Below are 27,310 nucleotides of genomic sequence, written 5' to 3'. Positions count from 1 at the left end.
AATTTTATTCATTTCGTATCATCTACCGTTCCCAATCGGTCGATCCCGGCAACAACGTGGGCGATGCGCCGCTCGGACCACTGTCGAAACACCAGAAAGGAATATCATTGGAATAGAACCGTTTCATTATACCAGCCTTTGGTAGGTGTGTCCCTTTTTTTTTTTCTTCATTCCGTATTTGCGCTGCACGATTTCTAAACTATTCGTCGCCTGGCTTTTCAAAGCACTTTGGTTCGCTCGATTGTGGGTGTAATAGCGCGAAGTGCGAACTTCTCTCTTCCTCTTTCAATCCCTTTCCCCCTTCCCCACTGCATGGTAGTCTACCGGGCTCAGCTTGGTTAACCTCTCTGCCTTTCCCTTATGCCTTTTCTCCCTCTCTCTTTGGGGCGTAGGCAGCTTTGTCTGAGCCAGTGAAATTACGGGTGAGAAGCGAAGTACTTCCTCTCCGCACGCGCGTCGCGTGCACCTGGCCAAGCGAGCGAGTTGCGGCGAGTCTTGCGAACAACCTGCAGCCGGCGGCGCGTGCCGATGGCCCCGGCGCAGAGCCGCCGTGCGTGGGAGGGCGACGCCGCCGTGCCCGCCGGGCCTCGACCGCCGGTGTGAGTGAACGCGCGGAGGAGGCAGCTGCTGTTTGCCGCCGCTTTCGCTTCTGCTGCTGCTGCTGCTGCTGCTGCCACGAGGCAGCGACCTGATGGTCCCGTGAACCGTCGCTTCCCCTTCCTCGACTATCTTGTTCCTCCCAGTGCTCCGGGTGACGATGGTTTCGCGAGTCGCTGTCGTCTGCGCTGCACTGTCGATGAAGCCATGTGGGTAGACCGTAAAATGACGTGTGTGCGTGTGTACGGCTACGCATGGCCCCTTTCTATATTTTTTTTTATATCGGTCTCCAGTTTATTGCAGGGCAAATGTCGGGCTTCCACCTTCTCTACGACGGTTTGTCTTCACGGTGCGTCGTCTGGAAGGACTGTTGGCCCCGAGATAAATAAGTTGCTTCTGGCTGGTAGAACAGATGCGCGGGACATCTGTAGAGAAAGATTTCGGAAGGCAGTTGGTTGGGATTTCTTGCTTAGTTCTGCCTTTCTCTGTCTGCCATTCCGCTTTATATATTGAGGACGCCAATAGCCTGCACAATCTACTGTCCAAAACTTAAAAGTGCTACGACCGGTGCTATGGTGTCGTGAACGTCCGATACGTTATTCAAGTGCGACGATCACTTTTACACAAAATTTCGCTCGCGATAGCTTTGCAACTTGTGCATATAATGCAGAGGGTGTTGCCAAGGGCAGGCGGCTCATACACGTTGCTGTTCCTTCCCTGTAGCACGCAAGCGTATGGCTTACAACGTAAAGCCACAGCACTCCCAAGTCAATATAGTCGAAAAAACAATTTTGCCCTGTTCTCGGAACTGAAGCTAGTAGTCCTGCCAAATAAGTTAACAGTACGGTGTCTGGCTGGATGGTCGTCATCGCGAGAGTGATCTTTATTAAGAAGCTGAAATATGCTGAGAACGAAAATTCTGCAGGTTTTTCGCATGTTAGATACAGAAAAAAAAAAAGGAGCTGTTCTTGCTTCGGTGATCAACACCGGAGCCACCTGCAAGCTGCCGCTGCACCAAATGTGATGGCCCTAAGAACATTGCAGATTGCCATCTAGACGCGGCTGGTTGTGGTTAGCAAATTGGGCGCCACCCAACTATGTATTCTATCGTTGGTGGGCTTAGGGGACTTATGCTGCCTTTCAGATTCCCATCATGGTCTTTTGCAATATCGACGTCCGGGGCTTCGATATCCGACTGCCGCCGACGTTCCTCCAGCTTTTTCTCTGAACTTAGTTTTGTAAAATGACGTCCGCTTTTCCCCACTCAGAACGTGATCTCTACCTCAACAGTACCAGGTTCCAACTCTACGTCAGCCGCCGGCTCTCCGCACCCATTGCGGGCTGCGTGAACTAAAGCAACATACTGAAAAAGAACAAAGACGAACACCAGAAGAAAAATATCTACGCGGAGTATGCCGCTCACGCAGTTCTGCCGACCCCCGCGTTAAACGACGCGAAAGGAACGTAAGCCCAGAAAGAGCAGCGTGCCTCCTTTCAATTGACCATCCCATATAAAGCGAGCCCTACTTCTTTATATTGATCGCGGCACATTCGGCAGCCGCTCACTGCACGGTGAAATGCACTTACCCTAACCGGCGTCGCGGTTCGAATATCGACCCCACATTTGCTCGCTCCCGGGCTGCAGACAGAGTGCGCTCTGGAACGTCGACCACACTCCACTGCACACCAGAGCAGTTCAAGGTCAGGATATCCAATACCGAAAAAAAGAAGTAAAGGAAGACAAGAAAAGAGGGGGGGAGGGGAATGTCGTCGACAGAGAGACCCGCTGCTTCTGGCCTACGCACGCCGTCCTACCCAAGTATAATGGAGAGCAATTCGGCAGGCTGTGTGCGCCTCTGGCTATGCTGGCACTCCTTAAATGCTATTGCGCAAATCGGTGGCCGGCAATTATGCACACCCCAGTCAAGCGTCTCCGTCACACTGCGACGCAATTCTTACGGATCGCTCTTCAAGCACTGCGCCTTTTTCGAGACTGCTCGGGGCGTATGCTTAGCGCATCTTTCACGAGCGACCCGCGTCGCCGTCTTTCAAGGGGCACAGGCGCCCTAGTTAGTGAAGCGGCGGTGATTGACGGATAGGTTTATAATTGGCTGTTACGGGCGAGTTTCGATGACGCTCGCTCTCTTGATTTCTTGCAATGTTGAGGGTGCGTAAACGTGCGGTTCACCTAAGTTTACATACCGAAACGTCCTGCGGCGAAAGTTTGCAAGTGGCGCGTGAAAGCAAATATAAAATATCGTATAACTTATATGTATGGCTGATTGCGTGCACTTGAAGTCGCAAGAAATGATGATCAAGGGCAAATAAACAGGGTGTCGATCCCACGTAACTTGAGCCAAAAATTTTAGTATGTCACCGCCCAAGTACTCCGTACAGGTCAACCTACGAAGCTGAAACGTGCGGCCTCAGTGTTTATCACTGGGTTAATCCCAACGGTTCACTAAACGACGGCTTGGTAGGCTGTCGCATCCTCGGTACGCAGTTGCTGCTTGCGCTCGGCTGCACGAGCCTGTTCTTGTTTCCGGGCTGCAGCAGCGGCACAGCGTACACGAGCTCGTTCCCGGTTCTGCTCGCGGCGTTGCTGATCGAAAGCTGCTTGCTCCTCAGGAGTACGTACGACGCGTGGCCTCCTCATTTTGGAGTTGGAGATAAACTGCTGCGAGCGCGCTCGGTTGCGACGGAAAGCAACGACGTCACCACTGGCGCAGCCAATCACGCCTCTCTTTCTCGCTCTTCCCTCCCCCCCCTTTTTTTTAGCGCATGAGCGTGAAGTTGTGCCGGAGGAGTTTTCGGCGTAGAGCTGACAGACGGACGGACAAATCGGCCAGCTATATACAGCTTCGCTGTAAAATATGCAAATGCCGCATAGCTGGACAGAACCAATGTAATGTTGTTTGCCGTTGCTTTGAGATACTCAGAGCTTTTTCATTTCGTCTAATTAGATAATTTATCTTAATTAATCAATCAGCTTATCAAATGTTATGATTAGATTAAAATTGTCAATGACAAAATTGTAGAGCAGCATGAAAAACTCCCGATACAGCTTCCTGTTGCTAAATACGTGCTACATAATAGTGTTCTCCCGAGCGTGAAAGAAGTCCAGGAATGCACGCAAAGTGCCTCGAGCGGCCAGTCGTGCGGCAATTTTCGGGCGCTTCTTCCGCGCTTCGATAAACACTTTTAGTAGCACGTATTGAGCAACCGAAAGATGCATCGGGAGTTTTTCATTTCCCTCTACAATTTTCTAATTGACACTTTTGATCTAATTACAATATTTGTAAGGATAATTCATCAATTAAGACTATCTAATTAGGTAGGATAAAAATTAGTCTGGGTATCTCCAAGCGATGGCAAACACCATTACATTGGTTCTCCCCAGCTACGTGTAATTGGCATACTTTTAATGTTTTGCTGAAGTTACGTGGAACACCCTGTATCTTATAACGAAAGCGCTTGCGTCTATACGTTGGCAGGTAGGTACAGTCGCGGACAGAATATTATGGACCATGAAATCTAAGAAAAAGCTGAATATCTCCGCAACCTCGCAACGCAATCTGGTATTTGCATTTTGGACCTCGACTAGAATATGCTAACAACGTTGTCGTGGGCAGTTTTACTGGTTACTGCTACAGGCTGCTCGGGAATTGAACGTTTTCGGAGATACCGTGGTCCATTTTATTCTGTCCGCGACTGTACGTGCCTACACCCATAGGTAGGCTATCACGGGGCCCTATTTCTTACCGATCCGCTTCATTTTTCATTATTGATTTATTATTATCATGCGCACCTAGCAGCCGATCGCGTTAATAACAGGAGTGTAGGAAGCAGCGACGAAGGGTGAAAAAAAAAAGAAAAGAATTCCTCAGCCCTTCCACTCTGTGAAGAAGGAAGAGCAGCGAAATTGTAGTGTGGTGTACCTTAACCGACGCGTCTCTCTCTCTCTCTCTCTCTCTCTATATATATATATATATATATATATATATCTATATATATATATATATATATATATATATATATATATATATATATATATATATATATATATATATATATATATATATATACACCCACACACATATATTACAAACATGGGGCTATCCGTTTCCCTTGTTTCCCTTCCGTATAAGCCCATGTATATTGACAGACATGAATTCCACGATATCTACAACTTGATTGTGAACTACGAAATTGTGGAAAGTATATAGAACTCGGCGGTAATGTTAGAATCGTCTTAGTGGCTAACTTCCATGTAACATTTTTCGGGATAGTTTCGATAAAACAAGAATTATAGCCGTTTTCTGTAGCCATACTCCCTCCGTAGACGGCCATGTATTGACAGCAGACGGGAATTCTGTAACGTTTACAACTTCACTGTGAACTAACTGATTATGACAAGTGAATGAAACTCGGCCTAATGATAGAGTCGACTTAGCGGCCAATTTTAGCGTAACTTTTTCCAGTATACCTGTATTATATTGAGAGGTATACAGAGCATTCGCTAGAAACTGGAGGCGAAAATTTTTCGTGTCGACGCGACGCATAGGCGGACGGACATCGCCGCCGTGAGGTAGCGATATACAGCTTCACTGTAAAATGTAAACTGAAAGTTATCGTTATGAAATGTAGCCGCTGGTTTAAGTTTTGTCCGCCAAGAAAGGGGGCATGAGTGTGGCGCCTCGAGAGAATGCACAGGCGTCAGCAACATCTTCAAATCTACAATAGTCAAATACACAAACTTAGCTGACTGCCTGCACTAATGAAAAGTTGGCAGTCACTTTAGCATACACTAAAGAGTATGAAGGTGAAAGTCTGTGTGCTCGCGAGGCATTCATCAAATTACGCGGCATTCTCGTTCAAATGCATTGTTACTTCCTGTTAGTTGTTTTCTCCCACCAAAGGCCGGGAGCTCGAGTGCCTTAACGCTGTCTTAGTTAACTGTGGCTTAATTAACTTCGCCTTAACTAACATCAAAGTTCGTCGGTTCGACTCCCACGAATGATCGTTGGTTCGACCATCAATTTTGGCGCCAGCCTTGATTCAATCGTTAGCATTTGTCAGGTCTAAATGTAATTTTAAATCTCGATTGAAGGTGGGGGGGCAATCTCATTTCCTTCTCGCGCAGCTGAAACGCAGGCTTGGCTCATTCATCTTTGGCGCCGCCCACCGCTTTCAGCGGGGCGAAGCGCCTACATTTTCGGCGGCGAGTAGGAGTAGGATTGCTCGTACGGCGCTGCCACAGGATGCCCGCGCCTGCCCGCGCTGAGGACTACGAAACTACAACATAAACTTGCCGCGCTAGTGACGTGACCTTCACGTAAACGTGACGTCATCGCAGCGCCGTCCGCCGCGAGTGGGCGTCGCGGGCGCAACCGCCCACTGGGCCGGCTCAGTGGCGTCCTCCTGCGGCGGCGCTCGCAACGAGCCACTCATTCGGCCGGTGGTCGTATCGCGTGGTGGATGTAGCTGTGTGACGCTCCCGAGGTGCGCCCCCCTCCACCGCTCGATCGGAACGAAAACAAGGAGACGCGTCGTTTTTCACAATCGCGTGGTGCGCTCCGAGACACGCTGTGCCGCCCGTCGCCGCCGGGGCATGTGGCGCGTCTCTTCGGACCCCTTGGATATTACCACTCTGGATACCTGACATGACCCAGGGAGGAAGGAAGGTGAGTGTCTTGTCCACGCTGCAAATGTGTTCGTCGTCGTCGTGGCTTCGCGCTACGTGGTTGGCGTTGCGCGGCTTTCAAAGACCGCGCACGCGTAGTGGTGGTTAAACTCGGCCTCGATGGCTCCTTAACTCGTTTTGTAATGTTCAGCAGATTCTAGCAGTTCTTTCGTTGTTCTTAGTGTCTTTTCCGTTTCTTGAGTTCGGTATTTCTGTCCGTGGGAGTAGTCGTTTTGCTCCTCTTAATGCCACTCCACCTTTAAAGACTATTTCTGACGTCGTGTCGGGCCTGACATTTGCGCGTTTAATTTTGGGGCTCGTTATTCAGGTCATTTTCTCTGCCGTTGCTCTCGATTAGTGCGCGCAGAACCGTTATTTCCGCCATATCTCTACTGGCACATGGTGACAAAACTAATGGAGGCAGTAAGTGCCGCCGCTCTCTTTACTGTATTGTTCAGTGTAAATGATGGCTCTACTGTCTCTCTCCAAAACATGTTATGCAAATAAGCATCGTCGTAAGCGCGTTCCGCGAACTAGGAACCGCGCAGTTTCTTCGTGTAGGCAACGAGTTTTTGCTCCATCGCCTGAACACTACTCGTAATATCACAATTTCATTATTTCTTTAATGTAAATAAGTGCACAGATATGATAGTTTTTGAATCACGTGGCGATCACGTGCATGAATTATGGAAAGCACGAAGCACGGTGTCGTTTACCGAGCATAGCATGAACTACAACAACAGCGTATGCGCGCGCGTTAACCAACCGTTAAGGCAGCGCAGCTGGTAAAAATTAACCGAGAGTCCACCTTCGCCGCAGCTCTCGTAACACAGATGTTACTTTGGGCCGTTGAAACCCATCAATCAGTCAGCTACAGCTTCAGTCAAACCCACTTTCGAGGTTGTGAACTATCTTCTTCCTTCCACTAAATACGTCATCGCTTTTGGGGAAGCCGTGTTTTACGAGTTGCCGCTCGATACCGCCCTCTGTCAGAGCCATTTCGTGATATCATTCCAACGTATAGCATCTAATTATATTTCGTTCTTTTACTTGCTTTCTTTATTTATCTCTCTCTTTCGTTCCTTCTTTCTTTCTTTCTTTCTTTCTTCTCTTCCTTTTTTTCTTTTTTTTCTCTTTAGTTACGTTCGTCATGGATCGTGGTGACTCGTTCTGTAGGGGAAGTGCAAATTGTCAAATTTAATACTCTGTCTTAAGAGAGCGTCTAAATTGTCTGCAATTAGCGCACCCCAATGCACTCCATTGTCATTTACGGTGTTCACACGCAGTCTTTGTCAAAAAGCGTTAGTGCTACTCAGCGAGTGACGAATCTCTGCCACAGGTTGCTATCACGTGGCAGAAAGCAACTGATGGATTCACGGGGCCGCTATACGTCACTAAATAACACTGCGACAACGAGAGACGTCGTGCAGTGGAGTGCGCCGAATTAATGTCGACTGCCTGGGGTTCTTCGACGTGCTCCTAAAGGCCGGTGTACAATCGTTTTCGCGATCTGGCCCCTATCGAAACGCTTGCCGGTATCGAACCCGCGACCTCGTGCTTATAGCGGCGGAACTCCGTACCCACTTCAGTGATCAGTGAATCGTAAAGTACCTCTCTCCGATCTCTCGGTCTTCGGAGGAACCACATATCTACGGAGCACCACCCCATTCAACACACCCATTACTCCCATATCCGTAATCCCATATGAACATTGGGGAGCCCATATAAACACCCCTTTGTTTTTACCTATAATATGGGGATTGCTCCATGGGAAATACGGGAGTGAGTGAAAACTTTATTCAAGATGTCCGGCGATTTGGGTGGGGTGGAGCCGTAAGCACGCTAGCCTAGGTGACGACCTCGAGTCCTTGGACACGGGCGGCTTCCTAAGCGTGTCGGACGGCCCACAGTCGATAGGCGAGGTCGTGGCTGTGCAGGGCCGCCTCCTATCGCGCCACGTGGATGCCCATACGTTCATATAGTTATATCGGACATGCCCCGACAATATATGGAAGCATATGTCATTTTTTTTTAAATAGTATCCCGATGTGTTGATATGGAACATGTTTCATATTATATATGGAAATACATGGAGTTTATATTCAATCCCCACGTTCGTATGTGAACTTTGGATATGGGTCTATATGGCTTTTTCGATAGGGTAGGTCCTGCCCCAGTGGTTCTGAAAATCAATAATGCAAAAAAAAAAGAAAACTGCGTCTCACACAGACTCACAGATTCATTGCTGCAGCCGCAAATACCTAGAACATTCCTGGCTGACGTGCTAAAATGTCGCGGATTAAATAAACACTTTATATTATTCATCTATACTTAGCTGGCTTTCTAGCATGGCTCCAGCGCTCAAAGCCTGGCAGCTTTGCGCGTCAAATAATGAAGGTTTTAAGCGTAGGGCTCATGTTTGCCAGCGCGGGTAAGGGGATTTACAGAACATCGCATAGATGGATTGCATGTAACGTCACAGATGCCTTCTTGGAGTGCCGCTCATTGCTGGATAAGCTGGATAGTGTGGCATTCCAATACACTGGCCGTAGCATCGAGGAAATTATCAATGCACGAGACACAGAAGATCGGACCTACTGTTTCGGTTACGTCAGGCACGCATCGCGTACGCGCTCTTCGACGCGGGGGCGGTAATGGGCCATTCCCACGGCCGTACAGAAAGGCATCCCCCAAAGGGGTCATCCGTCCATACCAGCGTGCGAGGTCCATTCGGTTGACAGGTTCGCGCATTCATCCGGCATTTACGCGAGCTGCCCCTTCTCTGCGCTGTCTCGCGAACGTCGCATTTGTCGGGCGACGAGGCTCGGATGAGCATGATGGATGGGGCTGGCAAATCCAGCCAGCCGCAGCCATCTGCGATCGCGCGCGCCTTGTCCCGTCCACGTATGCAGTGCGCATGTCTGCTTACGCCGAAAGCAGCAGACGATCGGCGGCGCACAGACACGGATGACTCGGCGGGGGCTCTTCCAGCGTCCTGTGTGGCGTCCGCGCCTTGCGTCATCTTTGAGACTTCCTGGCTCCCGCAGCCGTCGCGACAATAACACTTAGCAGCTGGGAACGATCCTTCGTGAATAATACGCGCCTCCATGTACTCAAGCGATTCCTTACCGTGCGGCAGCCTTTATCTCTCTTTGCGTCATGTCATTGTTACCTGGCACTTCCTTTTTTTTTACGGGTCATTTTGACACTCCTGCCTAATATCGTCCACTTGCAGGCTGCTATTATTATTATTATTATTATTATTATTATTATTATTATTATTATTATTATTGTTGTTGTTGTTGTTGTTGTTGTTCGAAACCTATAAACACTAGAGAGAGAGAGTGAACAGGAAGCAAGCTAGCAGCCGCCTCATGGATAGAAAAGCACATATATCCATTATACATCGGCACTACAAGCAAGAGTAGAGTCCAATATATAGTTGAAAAGAATTGTATAACAGCTGAAAACGTTGTGAGGCCTCTATCGAGTTTAAGCTCGATCCTTGAGCAATAATAATTCATTGTCGTATTCTTCTTATTATAAAACATCCAGGCGCACGTACAGAACAGGGTGATGTATTGTTGCGTTTGGTTTATCGCGTGTTTGTTGTGTTAGTTTTGGTCGTTTCCAAAGAAACGAGACTAACCATGCAACTCGCTGGCTGCGTAGAGGGACGTTTCGTCTAGCCGAATTTGCTTTCCATCTCGCATTTTCTGTTCGTAGCGACGCCGTGGTCACTATTCATCTGTAGCAGCGACCGTTTCGGGTGCTTGGCAGGTTTGTCGATACGTGTATGCCACCCTTGGATAAATGCTACTGTCTTCAGGCGCATTAACCAGCCAATTCACGCGTGTGTATTTGAACTCAATACTTAGGCGCAAGGAAAGCCGGTGACGTATATTGGCGCACTGCAGGCTCGGGAAAGCCACGAATACAATGCGAAGGCGGCGTTAACAATAAACACTTAAGCAGGTGTGTGGCTAGTTACTTCGTTAATGCCAAAAGAAAAGAAAGAAAAAAAAGGAGCGATCGGCTTAGCCATGTTATAACAGTTAATTCAATGTAAGGAACAGCCTTGAAAGCGCATTGTATAGTTCCAGCACGAACAGCTTGCCGAAAGAACACTAAAGAAAAAGAGCGTTCATTTAGGCCATTGTGTGTTCAGCCACCCGCGAAAGATGTGTGAGGCAAGCAGTCAGACTTGCGTGTGCTTCGATTCTTCTGCGTGACGTGATTCCTGTGCGTGACGCCATACTTACCGTTTACAGCATTTAACGAAACAATGAATTTGTGGCAAATGCAAGCGAAGATTCAGAAGTAGGGCGAAAGAAAAAAAAAACACACAATGAAGCGAGGAGTCTGCGACGTCGTCTCCGTGCGATTTCGGAGAAATACTGCGTCGAGAGCGATTGGACGACGAGCGGGCGCGAGCCATATAGCGCTTGTCACATTGTTTGCGTTCGAAGATATCGCCTGCGTGCACGCTGTTTCATAGCTCGCGGCCGCCATGTTGGGCGTCGCTATAGTCGAAGGTATTCTATGCGGACTGCTCGCTGCAGTATGGCAGGAGAAAAAACAACTAACGATTGAAATTTATCTCGTGGAACTTCCTCGCTTAGAGAACGTGGAGCTCATCGATCGAGCGCTGTCAAGTCTGTGCAGCGTGGGTGTCGGATGCGGCAGCGGCTGTTCTTGTCTGTCGGGCTTCTCCAATACCAGTGTTGACCTTAAAGAGCAAGCGGGAGATCTATTGTCGCACGTCAGCCTCTTCTTTCTCAAATGCTAGCTCTGGTTTGAAAGATCAATGAGTTTGGCAAATTCACTGCCGGTTCAGGTCGCGAAGGTTCTCAAACGATTTGACTGTGCATCGCCCGCGGAAGGGTGTGGACCATAGGAGGCTCTCGCACCCTACACGTATATTTAGTCACCGAAATGGATAGTCAGGATTTGAGATCCGCTGCAGTGCTTTTTCGTTTCGGTTTGTTCGTGTCCTGAATGCCAGGACGAGATGCCACTTCCGCGTGCGCCTCTTTTGGTCAGTGACCTTTCGACGCTTTCATATTACTGAGAAAGGCGAAGTAGAATCACTTCGCACGTGATTCTACTGAACAGATATTGTAAGAAGTTTCATATGTTACTCAGGGAGTTGTATATAACTGAACTTTTTGAGGGATGTATTGATTTGCTTCTGATTTATGCTGAAGGATAGTTTTTTGTTACGTCCGCGCTGTTATGAGCTGGACTGTGGTGTTTGGATGCATAATCGAAGCACAGCTTACCTGATATTAGCCATCGGCTCATTAACGTCAAGCAAGTGTGATCGTCTCCTCTTCTTATTCGAAACGTCATTGCTGTTGTTTCGTTGTTTTTAATTTCTAAAAAGAGGGGGGGGGGGCTTAGCAATTATACAGTGTTGACGGCCACTTCTTCCTCTTTTAGGGAAAGTGGTCCTAATTTCCCGGTATACAAGGGGAGAGAGATGGAAGCACTTTATTTTGAGAAACTTTCTGTTCATAATCTCGCCTTCGCAATCGCTCCGAATCCCAGGCTGTGCATCCGGGTTCCCATTTGTGGGGATTTTGCAATGCAGTATACTTGATGTGAGCCACTCGCAGTAGCCGCTGCGTTGAGCAGAGCTCCGCAGATAGAACATTGTTCTCCCAGTACGGAGGTCGACTGACAAGCAGTCAGAACAGGCATCACTGTTGTACCTGTATATAGCCAGTATTTTCGGGGGGAGGGGGGGGGGGGGGGGGCGAGAGGAGAAAGCTATTCCAGGGCGCACGGGTGGTTCATCTGCACCTCCTTCCCCGTCCATTTCACGCTCACTCTTAAATATCACGTCTCCTTTCCCCTTACCGCATCTCGACGACGTCCGAAGAACTAATTGCAAGGAGCCGGGAGACAGATCCGAGCGAGAATAAAGGACGTCGAAGACCGCGTCAGCCGCATTAAAGGGTCGTGGGTTTCCGTTGCGACACATGCCGTCAAATTGCCCTGCAATTAGAGCTGCATATAAAGATTTTCCTCTTGGAGAAACCTCGGTTCCAGCCATTTCATCTTAGTCATCAACCTCGGTGGTGTGTAGGCCACGCGGCTGACGCTGGTGTGTATAAATCGTGTCCCTCTGCGATTGGCGAGTGTATTCTAGGATACTGGCTGTATGTATATGTCAGCGCGTTTATATATACTTTGGCCTTCACCGTGCATTTGGATGACATTGACTACAATCGCGAAGAAGGATACGTGAAAGCAACAAATAGACCTTGGTTTTATTTTTGTAAATCTCGTAGACAGAAAGAGAGACAGAGCTTAATAATGTCTGGAGAGCTTAGCGTAGCGACAGGCCTTGCATACTATTCCGGATGTGATGGTGAGAGATGAAAGGAAGGGCGTGAGATAAAAACAAAACAAAGCACGTACGCACATTAACACATACACGCACTGAGAGTGCACTCACGCAAACGTTATTTAAGGAGTCTCATTGAGGCATGTAAACCACAGGAATGCTACGAGCGCTGTGTGGCGTAGTTGAGATTCCAGATGTTGCCACGGTAAAACTAATACCACGTTCACTAATGCCACAGGAGTGCAGTCTCTTTTTGGCTACTTTATATAATAACATTGCTTACTCGGCTTCGGTTGTAGAAAGCCTGCACTTGTACAGCCTGTACAGCCTGTAAAGCCTGCACAGGAATGCTAACTACACGTCATTTCTCTCTTACAATGGAACCATGTTCCGACACTGTTGTGTAATTTATCGCGTTCCTGCCTTCACTACAAACAAGTCATCGCAGTATTCTTGTGCTTATCAGAGATGGCCCAGCAATCTGCATCGTCCATCATATGTGGCAACGAGATAACAGTTTATGCATTGTGCAGGACATTTTCATCGCGACACGTGTCTGCTTCCGTACCGCTCGTCGTTCTTTTATGGTCATTGCAGCAGCCCAAACCTTTACTGGACTTCGGTTACTTATCTTGGAAGGACGCTAGAGCTGCTTGGTGCTGTCTTGACGTGCTCGCCGCCAGGAGGAGGAAAAAATGTCGGTTCCTTATTTACTAGGTTGGCTTCGTAGACTTACCGCGTTTGCGCACGCCAGCGGGAAACGGCGATGCGCGGTCTTCTCACTGCTCGCAGTTCAAGGCACCAAAGGGTGCCGCCGTCTCCACCACGTCGTCCACGACGACGAGGGAGAGAGGGATGGGCCCACCCCCGGATGTGGGAGGTCGTTGAGCAAACACGCCCTTGCCAACGCGTCTGATGGTTCGCATTGCCGTTTTAGCTCATTCGCTTCACCCCTTGTGTTTGTGTGTATGGGTTGGTGTTCCTCGAGATTGTGTTTCCTTCCGCGTAAGATGGAGACCCCTGCTGATTTAACATAAAACCGCCTCGCACTCCTCGGCAGTACAGCGCAACGCACGCCGCAGGTCGTTGACAGCTCCGGACCATGGACTCTTCTCCGTCTGGGGGAAGCCGGTGAATCGGCTCCCTGCTGCACGCATCAGCGTGTTTCCGCGCGCATATATTTCGCCTCGTCTGTGCCTGAACAGCGAGCGTGTTGCCCACGAAGGGGGGAGTTCGGTTTCGCTTCTTCCAGCGCGACCTCTGTTTGTCCTACTTGTGTCTTGGACAACACTGAGACCATTGACAACGCGATACCTTCTTTCCGTGTTTCTTCCTCTCTTTCCATGTAAAGAAACGTCGAACGTTCGTATCAGCATGGACTCCGCGTTCGCCAGCTGTGTCTGCCTTCGATGCCTCCTGTGTTACATCTTTCTTGTTCTTGTTCATGGACAAATTTCTCATTTATACATCCGCGATAATACGGGAGTGTTGTCTAATCGTTGTCGGCAATGAGATTCGGCCTGCATACGACATGCTTGCGTGCGTGAGTTCGCACGCGCGGCTGAAGATCGCGCGAATCGTGCATCCCGTGCCTGCACCACTCGATCAGCACATTCCGTCTTTGGCTCACCCTGTAATCACCTGCACACCCTCCCTATGCCGAAGAAGTCACTCCGACTGCACTTCGTATATGTGTCCGGCCGCGCAAAAGACAGCGATCTCTCCTTTCCCCGTACTTCGCTTGCCTCTCAACACGAGCACAAGGTAGGGAACAAGCACAGAAGAAGAAGTGCTAATAATGACGAGCTAAGGCAACGCTTTACGCGCGCCCCGTGTTACGCTGCGCCAGCCGACGGCGCCTCGTTGAATAGCAGCGAATGCCGTCCGGCTGCATACATACATGCTACGCGCCCGGCGCCGCTCGGACGAGCCTTTCGTCACGCTCATCGGTCCCAAACGAGCCGGTGATGCAACCGACCGGCGTGTGCGTGGGGGCGAAACAACCGCCGCCGGCGCACCTCCTCCTCGCCGTGTACCTCGCCGGGCGAACCGAGGTAAACGGGAAGGGGCGAAAGACACGCGCATACGGCGCGTTGTTATTCAATTGCCCGATAAGGCGCGGCCCCCGCCAATGAGTCGTGTTTCGTCGGTACAGACTTCTGTGTATACCCGCTGCGTGTGGGATACGCGGACACGGTGCTCCGCAGTGTAGTTGTCTGGCACCGGATCCGAGCTTCGCAGACCGCGACGGTTCCTGCGGCGCGTAAAGAGGACCCAGGAGCTAAGCAAAAAAAACTGGACGCCACGCAGGGCGATGCGGACAGGCGGGGAGACCTGTAGCTTAATGATCGGTAACTATCCCGCGTTCCGCCAGTGCACGTGGCTTCCTCTTCGTCGATGTCCATCTACTTTGCCTGTCTGTGGGCTGTACGCAGACGACGTGCGTTTCCTGATCGTTCCGCTCTTTTCCCGTTGCGGCGCGCATTTATTTCTCGTGCTTTCAGAGTTGCTGCCAAGTTAGCCTCGTACACGCACGTTCAGCCGACGTGGCGCTTCCCCTCGACCTCGCCTTCTCTGCGTTTTTTATTTGTGCCAGTGTTTCTTTCCTGATATTAATAGCGCGGGAAACGTAGACGGGAACACGAGACGAGAAGACGACACCAGTGGTGTTGTCTACGTTTCGTGCTGTTAACACCAGGATTGAAAACCAATAAGCCCAAGCTGCTGTTCTAGTGTTTATTTGCTACAGACACGCTGCGAATTGTTTAGTTTCCTTACTATATTGTGGGTCCGTAACTTCTGAGCTGAGCCGCTGCCACGACTCTGGTCGCGCGCCATGCTTTGTATGCTGTCTTATCGTAATTTACGCTTAACCATCCGCCATATGATCTTGTGTTATGAACGTTTTTCGCTTTCTGCGTCGATTCCGCTGTCGTGTTAATAGAGAGAGAGAGAAAATGAGCAATGAAAATAACTAAAGGTGAGAGGACAAAAATGAAATAGAAGGAAAACCAAAACGAGCACAAGCAGGATGCAACTTGTCGAGCTGCGTTGAAAATTCAATAAACTCGTCCGTCCGCTGACAGCTGGGGGAGCGTCGTCGCGGCGTAATGGCAAAGTTCGCCTGCGTTCTGCGCGCCACCGCTTTTAAATCTCGCTAAGCCAGTGACAACATCGGAGTACATTTATTTCGTTTCGAAAGCGGGCCACGAACAGCACACGCGCACGTTGCACTGCCAGCGCACGTCAAAGCATTTCTTTTTTTTTTTTTTTTCCAATAACACGACTCCGTTCCAGATGTTCTTTTTTTTCGTTTCTTTTCTTTCTGCGCTTATCCGCCAAAATATTAATAATCGTATCAGTAATAATTTCACTCCCCGGGCCGTCTCCTCCTCTAATCTCTGCACTGCCGCGACGGGTCAATTGTTTCGCGTCGACGCGGCCCGTTTCCTCCTGGTCTCCGACGCGTGTCGGCCTCCCTGCTGGAGTTAGCGCGCCGAGATCAGTGCGGCGAACGTCGACGCTGCCGTTTCGCTGGCTTCCTTTATTCCACGGTACCCTGCGCGCACACACACACACACACACACGCCGGCACGTATGAGCCCACGTGCACGCACACACAGTACATACATACATACATACATACATACATACATACATACATACATACATACGTACATACATACATACATACGCACATATTGGCGCTTGCTCGCACAGGCATGCATGGATGCACCACTGCGTGGTTTTCTTTCGGCACAACAACCTGCGGGATTCTCTCCGACTCCATGCGACCTTTGATCGCGACGCGGCGTTCTCGAAGAATGGGGGAGAAGGGGCCAGATGAGGCCATTGTCCCCGCGCTAAATGGATTTAGCGTTATCTGAGACGTTCGACGAGGATGCTCTTTGCGCGTCGCGCCTTTCCGGGTTAGCCCTTTGTTTTGTTATCTATTTTTGTTTGATGAAGTTATGGGCCTTATCACGCCTCTTTTTCTTCTTTGGTCGACCGAGCACAGAAGGAAGGCTCCCTGGGTTGCGCACGCCGATACAGCGTTCCCGACTTGAGTGCAGTCATCAGCGGAAGGGGAAAAAAAGGAAGAAGCGGTCGGAGCACACACTCGTCCCGTTCCCGCTACGACGTTGGAGTGTTTGCGCGTCGTTAAACTAATGTTTTAATGGCGAGACCTCGAGAGTCTACCGTCTCGTGAAGCTCTCGACAGATTTTCACTCGACAACGGTGATGGCTGACGCCGCGATCGTGTTTGAACAAGGGCCGGAAAAACAGACGCTGTTGTTTAAAGTGACACTAAAAAAAAACACCCCGTTCTCTCGCGAGGCGAAAAACCAGCACATTTCTATGGGTAATGCGCACTTGGCCAACGACATGCAGAGTTCCTTGCATTGCCAAATTTGTGTTTCGCAGCGACCCAATGTTGAGAAAAAATAAATGCACCCGTTTAATGAACATTAACCATTACCATTCTGAAGCACAGCGTCTGTTGCTTTCTTTTTTCCTCTCTTCCAGCGCTCGCTTCTCGGGCACATTTTATTCAAAGTTTCATTGTTCCAATAAACGCAAACGACCTGCATCTTCTCTCTAGAAGATTAGGCACCCATGCCAACTGTGCGCCGTGTAGCCTGTAGCTCATAAATAAACGCAGTGAGCGATATTATAGCAAGAAAGAGCAAACATGCTGTTAGAGACGGCGAACGTACTTCTTCGTGAACAGATCATAGCACTCATCGCAGTGTGTTGCGAGCAGGCATGGCCACAAAAACGAGCGCAGACGTTCTTCGCCTGGGTATGCGGATAGCCGTACAACGTCCACGCCGGCGCCAGGGTCTCCTCTCCCCCACTGCCCTCAACGTTGAGGGAGAAAGGCATCCGGCGATGAGCGGTGTGTGTAGAGCAATCGGGGAAATGCTCCCTTCGGCGAGTGACTTTCGCTGTTCCCCTTTCATGGCGACCGCTCTCCCGTTCTTTCTTTTCTCCGCCTCATGAAAGACGCCATCACCATTTCCTCCGTGCACTGTACGTTGTTGCGTCAGCTCGGTACAGAAGCGCTACATGTTTTGAGCATTTGTGGAGTGGTATGTGTGTTCCCTCCTCTTTATGATATTGTCCCGCTGTAACGTACACACACGCGCGGAGTTGTGTTGCTCTGGTGTATGCGCCGTAGCATTGCGTGACGAGCGCTCGGATTTCTCAGTGGCGATCAGTCAGCACTCCCTCTCTCTCTCTTTTTCTGGTTGTCAATGCTCCGTCAGAGAACGCAGCGCAGGTAGCTTTGTGACGTTTTCCAGTATATTTTTTTTTTTTTTTGTACATGGTATCTCTTGCTTCTGCTTCTTTTTGAATGACGTCTGTCTGCAGATAATGTTCGTTAAGGGCAGGATACGCGATGCCTGCCGAGGTGCAAATGGCCTCCTGCTTGGGAGTTTCGTATTTCTATTGCAGTAAATATGCAAGGTTAATAGAAAGGAGACGATAACCGCGTGACGATTGCTCTGCGAAAACAATGCACGCGCCGATATAGAAGTTATAATTTATTTCCTTTAGCCTTTACTTGAAAACATCGAAGATGTGAGAAATATGTCATAGTGGTTCTTACCATCCTAGCTTCATGTTGTCTGTCACCAAATGGCCTGAAAGGCCGCAAGAATCTTAATTTCGATCGGGTTTCATATGACCGAGCATATTGGTTGTGAAACTGCGATTTCTGAAAATATACATTACTCCGAAAGCTGTCTCTGACAGTAATAGCGCTTGCCAAAGCGTTCTTTAAGTACTCCTGTTATTATTACTACTATTTTTTGTTTACTTTACATTTATAGTTCCTTTCTTATCGAAAAGGTAGATGGAAATAACTAAAAAATTATCTGCGTTCCGATGACCTGTTCTTTCTTGTGTTCTCGTACTCTTATAGCTATCTTTCTATCCCTCTATATTTTCTCCGTAATCCACTGACTTGACCTGTTAGTGTACTTTTTTTTTCATTATGAAATTTTAACAGCGCTTTGCATTTTCATTACTTATATTTTAAGCTAATATTTTGGCACCTTGAGATCTATGTGGCCAAAATTCCCACGTTTTACACTTGGTAAGTAAGAGAGAGAGAGACAAAAGAAAGGCAGGGGTGTTAACCAGTCAAAAGTCCGGTTGACTACCCTGCCCTGGGGGAAGAGAGAAGGAGAATAGAAAGAAGGGAGAGAAAGAGAGAGATGGGGTAGAGAGACGTGCACGGACAGCACTACACAGTCAAAGGCGCTCGCACAAGCCAGGCGTTCTCAGAAAGCAAAAAAGTGCCTTCATTGCCATCCGAGTCGATGTTCGGTGGGGGCGGTGTTCCAGTATTGTCTGTTTACTCAGAAGATGATCGTCTATAGTTTCCTGAATGCGATGGATATAGATCGTCTTTGTGCTTGAAATTGAGGACAATGGAGCAATAAGTGGTCAATGTTCTCCTCGCATCCGCAAACATCACATGCAGGACTATCAGCCTGCATATGATATCAGCCTGCACTGTATACATTGTAAGGCCGGCCTTGAATCGTAGAAGACTTTTTCAGGACACTGTGTTGACACATGAAGCGCACCGCATAGAGCCGCGAGCTCTGCAGCTGTAGACGTAGTGATATGGGAAGTCTTGAACTACTGGGTTATTCCCATTGTTGGTACAGCTACAGCGCCACCGGAACTGGTTGATGTAGTGGTCTGGTCTTGCCTCAGGCGCGTAACCTGACGTAAGAGAGGCACGGTGCGCGAAGACAGTTGCACTGAATGTAGTGTGGGGCATTTCTACAGGGTGACTTGCGAGGTGGTGGGTGGGAGTCCCGGCTAAGTGGCTTATGTGCACACACATTGTTTCAATGGTAATGTGCGTTCTCATAGCGTAATCTTGAGCGATTGCAATAACTTCAGTCGTCGACGCGTTCCGTGGTAGACCAAGGCATATCCTGAGGGCTCGGGCTTGGATACCTTGGATTGTATTCAGGTTAGTTATGCGGGTGTTGGAGATGACCGGTAGGCTGTACCGCAGGAATCCAATAAAGAAGACCCTGTACAGTTGCAGCATAGATGGTATTGGCACTCCCCAGGTATTTCCTGCTAGGAACCTAAACATATGGCAAATTCCCGCCTCTAATGTCTCCATATGTGATATCTGTCGACAGACAACTGATCTCGTACGGCACAAGTCGCAGAGTGTTGGGGGTGGTTATTGACAGAAATCTTTTTGCGAACTAATGTGCGTATGTTGTAACGAAAAGAGGCGTGGCTGTCACCTCCTGCCGCGCTAGAGAAGAAAGCATGCCGCTCACGATTACGCTGCACTAGCATCAAAACTTTGTAATCAAATGACTCCCAGTAAGTCAATAATTAAATTGTATCGCTGGATTTGCCGTCCGACAGTGCTGAGCGGTGATAATTAACCGAAAATGACGCCAGCTGTTCACTATAGTGAGCTTTGGTTTGGAGTCCGAGTCGTTTTATTCCGCCAAAGTGTATTTCTGAAAATCAACCGCATGTCCAACCTATGGATTTGGCATTTTGAACCAGTTTCTAGGATTTTCGGTTTCGCTTCTCTCGTAAAATCTCGGCAAGGGGCGCTGCCGGTGTCACTGCGCAGTTATCGAAAGTCGCTCTCGTGGCCTTGTCCCGAGCGGTTGCGTCGCGAGAAAAGCGTCGTGCTCGAAACTATGCTGCGCCAGCACTTCAATTTAGTGATTAGGACCGGAGTTATGATTCCGAAGATGATAGCAAAGCAGATTCAAGCTCTGACGGTGACTATGTTTTGAGTCAGCACGGGACATTCGCAGCTGTTCACCGGCGAGTTTCCTTTACAGCCTTGAGCGGTCTCCTTCGTTGTGCGCGCGCTTATCTGCCGATCTTTTTACACCACCTGAGAGCTCTACTGGTCATTTTCAGGGTGGATACTTCGCTTAGTTATGATGTGCGGCCATCGGCAGCAAAGGAACTTGCGTTCACGCCAAGAAGGCCGCCCATAGCACATCTCGGCCCAGCACTACGGATCAGGGCAAGACAGTTTACAGTGGCGTGGGATTTCTTTCTATTCTTCTTCTCTGCAGAGATGATAAAGACAATTTGCAAAAATGGAAACAGATGTGCTTGGATGCATAATCTTGTAGTTTCTCGGCTACGCTGGAAGCAGTCGGTCCAGGAAGAGGTGCATGACTGTAGACGAACTGGTGAAGTACGTTGCTTGGACTTCTCATCGGACCACCTTCAGTAGATGCTGAAAAGGCAGAACTGCAAAATGTGTTTCGAGGACCGCCAAGCTAAACAAAAACCAGGCGTTTTATGGGAAAACTGCGGCGGGCACCCATGCTTCACAAAATCCAGGAACTGCTTCACCGCACAGCATGAGCGATAAACTGGTCTTAGTTTCTTTTTTGTATCCGAAGAACGGCGATGTACGGAGCATGTATTTTTTCAAACACTATTCCTGTTGAAATTTATATTCTAAATTTCCTTTAATATTAATGTCTCTTTGTCGATATCGTGTTCTTATTGTTTTTTATCAAGTGGCAGCAAAAATGGCGCTTCCTAGAATTTTTTTTTTACTTAACAATTTTTTTGTTTGCAACCTATGCTTTTGGAAAGACGATTTCGTTATGCACAATATGCTATACTGCAATGTGTGCTGGAATATTATTTGTAGTGGTAAATGGTTTTTTTTTTCCGAGACCTATAAAAAAGAACGACCATTTTCTCGCGGTTTAACGAAAGAGTTAAACCCGAAGAGGCGCGAGATCGTCGCGTCGTCATCTCTGAAGCGTCGCTCCCTTCCGCGTTCATACATTACGCACTCGCATCTGGCGGCTGCAGAGCCTCTCGCGACGCGACCCAGACCGTAGGCGTCGTTGCCCGTCGCCGACCGGCTTTATTCCATTGACACTCTTGCGAGGCTCTGGCGCCTCCGTGAGTGCGTGCGCGCTTCAAGCAGCAGCAGCAGCAGCCGGCGGCTTATTAACTGCCGCCGCAGCGCCCGTTGGTGCGCAGGCGCCCGTGCAGCACCGGCAGCGCCTACTCGGCCCGCGCGTTTAATCTGTGTCTCCGCGCAAGTTGACAGGTAATTCGTTGCGCGCTCCCAGGAATACGGGAATGAGCTGAAGGGGCTCCTCGTCTGGCTTCCAGAAGGACCCCGGTGGCCACCGTCTCCGAGAAGCAGCAGCGGCCGCCGTTAATATTGTTATTTTCATTTTTTTTACGTTCTGGCCACTCGTTTCGAAGCCGCCGCTGTATAGCGTGCGTGAGTAAGTACGAGTCTGCGTGTCTTGTGTGTGTGTGTGTGTGTGTGTGTGTGTGTGTGTGTGTGTGTGTGTGTGTGTGTGTGTGTGTGTGTGTGTGTGTGTGTGTGTGTGTGTGTGTGTGTGTGTGTGTGTGTGTGTGTGTGTGTGTGTGTGTGTGTGTGTGTGTGTGTGTGTGTGTGTGTGTGTGTGTGTGTGTGTGTGTGTGTGTGTGTGTGTGTGTGTGTGTGTGTGTGTGTGTGTGTGAAAATGAAGCCGCCGTGTCTCTCCCGAGAGAACATGTGTGTGTCCCGTGCCGTGCTATTGACCGCTTTTTGATTCGTGTCTCCTGCTTCTCCAACCCTAACCTCCCCATCCTTCCTTCCTTGCTTCGCGACTTTGAATAATTAATGCGCCAGTGTGGCGTGTGTGCGTGCGGAGATCCTGTCTGCTCTCTTTCGATCAGTCTCCTTTTTTATATATATTTACCTGCGTCACTTCGAATCTCGTGGCCCGCGTAGATGAAGGGGCGAGGAAGGTAGAAGGAGGGGACGCAGGTTGCGTTTGCGTGGAGATTGACATTCGCGCGCCTAAATTTTGTCTCTGCCACGGCGTAGCCCGTGAGCGAGCGGAAACTTACCGGTCACTTATATTTCTACTTTATACCACTGCCGTCTCTTTCTCCGTACCTTCCACCATCTGTCCCGCTCGGCTTGGCACCCTCTTTCTTTATTCCCTTGGCGCGGCTACTTACAATTCCGTGCTGTCTTGTCGATCTGCTCGCTCGGGACCTTTACGTTTTTTTTTCGTTCTCATTTTCTTCGGATTACCGTTTGGGTGAGAGAGATAGCGAGAGAGAGCAAGTGTTCCGCAAGTTTTCCTACTGCCTATCCAGCAGGTACGCGCACCGTGACAGACAAACGGGATTACGTTCGTATTACGCCCGTACTGCGGCCATAGCAGCAGCAGCATTGAGCCCCTCCGCCGTTCCTCCTGCTGCGATAATCTAGACCTCCCTGCTCGTTCGTCATCTCGTTTCGACCTATCGCCGTGCCTTTCGATTTTTTTATTACCACGCACGCTCTTATCTGTCCCTGTATTGCCGTTCCTTTTCGGGATTTCGGAGTAATTATCCGCCGCAGAGGGCAACGGCTTTATTTCGTTTCTCTCTTGCGTTTCTTTCTCTCTATTTCTCTCTTTGTTATTAGCATTTCTCGCAAGTTTCTTTCTTTGGATTCTGCATATAATCTCCGTGCTACATGTCTTAATGAAGATGGAGAAGTGAACCGGCTTCTCCGTCGCAATCATAGACGTGTATAACGCGTCTCAATACGCGGATATTGGTTCAAATTAATCACCAGTAAAAGGTGTGATTGGATATTATTTCATGTTCCAGAGATCGGAAGACTTTGTACGTGTCCTTGCGCGTGCATCCACTGTCTGGAAGTGCCTATAGGCCTCACCGGTTTGGTGACACGCCGAACAATTTTATCTCTACGTACGATCAAAGGCTGTGAAATATAGAAACGTGTGTGTGTGTGTGTGTTTGTAGGGGGGGGGGGGGGGGGGAGTTGGAAGGTTGTCTTCACGTTTACTGACCCTTAAGCGTTGCATTCATTTTCTTAGGGGAATGTTTTTGCGTAAAGAAGGTATTTCCTACGTTTCCTTTCTTTTCTTCTTTAATTAGAGGGCCAAATAATGCCTGCTTTCCCACCCCTGTACACCTGACTTACCTCAATGCTCACATTTATGTCTTATTTTAGTGTTGTTGTTTCGTTTTTGTCAGTCACGCGGTGATGAGCTCGACGACCTGTAGACGCGGAAGCGATGCTTGTGATGAATGGAGGGTGAGTTACCTGGCATTCAAAGACTTAGTTTGGAAGCAGCGCGCCCTCGTAGATGTTGTAGAGCTACCCAGAAAAATACTAAGGAAAAAAAAAGAAAAGAAACTTCAGTAGAGGTGACGGCCTCTGAACACTTTTTCTTTATTGCGACACCCCGCGCCACGCACCATGGGGGATCGCGCACTCACGTCGGGTGTACGTGACCCTGTGTTTCGCAAGCTTCCCGAAGCAAACGTACGTGTTGTTCGACAAAACGACGATCGAAGTCAATAATGGAACATGCTGAGCAAGCTCCTACCTATCTGGTACATCGCAGGAACCTTGCTCCTCCACTTCGCGTCCTGCAGCGAGTGCTCGCGGAAGTGGCACGCCGTGGTTACACACGTGTGGATTCGCAATCTTACGAGAGTCGTCCGTCGAATGGTCTACAAATTGCTGTTTTGTTGACCGCGTCCTACTACATAGATCCGCGTCGGAAGAGGAATGTTGAGGATAACTATAAAAAATGCGACCAGAAAGCTCGACTAAGCTTATGGTAACAAAACGCAATGTGATTGCACCTAACCCCGTAAAAAGGTTGGTAGAATCCGGGGCAAGGTAACAAAAGTAGCATTCAGCTTTTCAAAACTGTCTACCTCAAAGAACAGACAAACAAACAAGCAAGACGGCACACGGTACAATCGTTGCGTTCCTCTTTCTTGCTATTGTTTTCGTGCCGCACGTGTTGAACGCGGTGTGCAGGGTAACCATCCTGTATTCAAAAGCACCAGAACTTCGTCATATAATGTCAAACGAACAAACAAAACGACAAACTACCAAGCGCGTCCTTGGGTTGAGTTCGCTTAGTCACTCTAGATTGTATTTTTTTAAATATGAGAGGCTACAACGCGCAAGACTAAAAAAAATGAAAACAAAACAAAAACATTAGGCTGGATTCGCCGCGTATCTCCCATTGCTTCCTTGGGACGCGCCTTTATACCTACATGTATATATGCAGCTCGCATATGGACCGCTGCACCCTACACTTTTCTGGTTGTTATGGGGTTCAACGTACGAATTCGGGAGGCTTATAGTCGCAGCCGCAGATTTAGGAGCACACGGAAGTGTATGCGGGCGGCAGATACCTCCTACCGCCGCCGCCACCGGGATTCCCTTCTATAGTCGGCGATGTTCCGAGCCATTGGCCATCGGCATCCAGCCCGCCTTATGGGCCGTTAACGGCCGACGTTCCTTCTTCCTGCGTCGTTGTTCGCGGCGTGTGCGTTCTGTTCGCCGTTTTCGTCCGTTCCGTGGGCGAAATGAGACCGGAGAGCGGGGATTAACGTTGCCATGACGACGGCGACGTGCTTGCGCTCATAGGCGACCCGGCCGCACACGCGGGAATCGTAGGTATGTAGTCTGTATACGTTTACCCTGCCGCCCGCATCGCCTTTCGGCTCGGAATTGGTCGGGAGCCGTATCGCGACACACACAGTCTCTGCAAGGATGAATTAATATGACGCATCCTCGTCGTATCCGTCCAAACCAACGCGCCGTAAAATATAGGAAGTAGAGAGTTCCTTATCGATAAAATGGCGTTGAAAACGACGACGACCTCTGGCGCTGTACACTTCTGGGACATTGCGCAACACTAGTTCCTCAAAACACCAACAGGCATTTTTCTGAACGCAGCAGTCGCTGCCTCCTGTCAATGTTTCTTCCCCTCCTTCCTGAAGAGTAGGAAGGCTTTGCGACTATCCGGTGACAGCTGCCATACTGCCGTTTCTCTTCTTTTTCTCTCTAGATACGTTTTCAAACATAATAATAACAACAACAATAATAATAATAATAATAATAATAATAATAATAATAATTATTATTATTATTATTATTATTATTATTATTATTATTATTATTATTATTATTATTATTATTATTATTATTATTATTATTATTATTATTATTATTATTATATCTGTTGGGTAAATGATTTCCGCAACTTATATTTGCTTTGTCTTTACGTTTGACAAATGGTAGAAGACGTGGTCGATTGAATTAAATCACCGTTACCTTCAGAAGCAACACCACAAAGCATACCGCGTTGTACACACGGCATCAGAGTGCACATTGCTCTAAGGACCGTTCACATTTATTATCCTAATCCCGACTTCACTCTAAAGGCCTTCTGTGATCATGCTTTCTGGTATTTGCCTTCCGTGAAAATTTCTCACGGCAGCCATGGCGCCAAGACAATACAGTCTCGTGATCTGAATCGGCGATCTCGTATCCTCAGCAGCAAAAGAGCATGCGCTCCACTGCATCGTTTATTATAAGTCCCATCATTTCGTCGCGACGCGATGTGACACCGCCTCGCCTCTGTGACAGTTTCGCACAGGCCGCAGGCCTCTGCGGAACCGCCGCGCCGTCCCAGGCAGCTGCGCCTGCGTGCGGCGCGTGCGCTGCCTGGGAAGCTAACCGAGCGGCGACGAACCCGTGGCTCACCCACGCGGCCGTCGGCCTCCAGCGCGGTGTCACGGCCCCAGCTGCCGCCGCGTCAAGAGTGCGCTGACACCAACACAGCTTTCCGGCTTGGACGCCCACCGCGCCATTCCCGACGTTCCGCAAAGACGCAGCACTGCGTTGTTTGTGCCGTCTGCTGACACCAGAAGGGTTCGGTGCTTCCTTTTCGTGCTTGTTTCATTATGCCGCTCGAGGAAGTTACGACTGAACTGCACTCTGTACATGTTGGGCCTGGAGCCACACTGCGCTGCGCAGAATGAGAACTTTTTGATGTTGTTGACTGTTTGTTGACTACACTACTGACAAGGTACGCAGGCAAGCTCTGTTCTGTCTCCCTTCGTGATACATACACTCGAAATTATCGATCTATAGGACGCGGAGTTTACGATTACGCTACCTGAAACGCCTGTAGCCGTGTCCGAAACGTCTTCAACGAAGCCATCTTGAATTCCTAACCTCGTCTAATGTTCGAGGGAGCGCAGTGCTCCCTCGAACATGTGCAAGAACACTGTTGCTCTTTAACCTAGAGCAACATGTGGCATGCAAGTCCATTTTGTTTGAGCGCTCAGCTTCAGCTGCGTTCAGTCCTTTTCAAGTTATAAAAAGAAAAGCGCTTCCATAGTATTCGCTCTACAGTGGTTGATTTAATCATAACGTGACCGCACATTTGGCGTAATAAATTTCCGTCATCCGAGACAAATCGGTCTAGTAGCTCCTTCCCGGAGTCTAAAGTCTGCTTCGTCGATCGATGTAAAGTGGCGTAGGAAATATGAAATAAAGAACAAAAACAGCCGAAACCGACGTGCTATAGCGCAGCTCACCGCGTCCACCAGGCCATCTGCCCAGCAGAACAACCAGTCAAGTTTGTTTTCCCGTGTGGAGGGCTCCGTCGAGCTCCGCAATGTGATACATTTCCTGCTGCGCGTGGTTGATGCGGCATCAACCTCTTTCGTGACGCCGCTTCTACCTCAAGGAACCTCCGGGTCAAGCATCGATCCTTGACACGCGAAACTACTGAACTCCGCTTGCGGTCACCCCTCTTCCTTGCAGCTCTTCCATTTTTTTCCCTGCTTCTTGTTCTCCG

At 49.0% G+C, this 27,310-nt stretch overlaps 1 protein-coding gene across 4 annotated transcripts in view; it reads left to right on the top strand.

The window, feature by feature from the left end:
• rols (rolling pebbles) overlaps nt 1-27,310 on the top strand; it is a 288,673-nt gene that overhangs the window by 20,348 nt on the left and 241,015 nt on the right. For 2 of the 4 annotated variants that reach the window (XM_050179197.1, XM_050179194.1), the window contains exon 1: nt 6,040-6,281. The exons of the other annotated variants lie outside the window; for them this stretch is intronic. The gene's annotated coding sequence lies outside the window, so the exon portion shown is untranslated. Of the gene's footprint in view, nt 1-6,039; nt 6,282-27,310 lie in introns of those variants that run through there. 4 annotated transcript variants of the gene reach the window in all.

Source organism: Dermacentor andersoni, chromosome 5, assembly GCF_023375885.2.
Source record: "Dermacentor andersoni chromosome 5, qqDerAnde1_hic_scaffold, whole genome shotgun sequence".
NCBI lineage: Eukaryota > Metazoa > Arthropoda > Arachnida > Ixodida > Ixodidae > Dermacentor > Dermacentor andersoni.
Note: the sequence above shows the minus strand (reverse complement) of the source record. Positions and strands in the feature narration are given on the sequence as shown.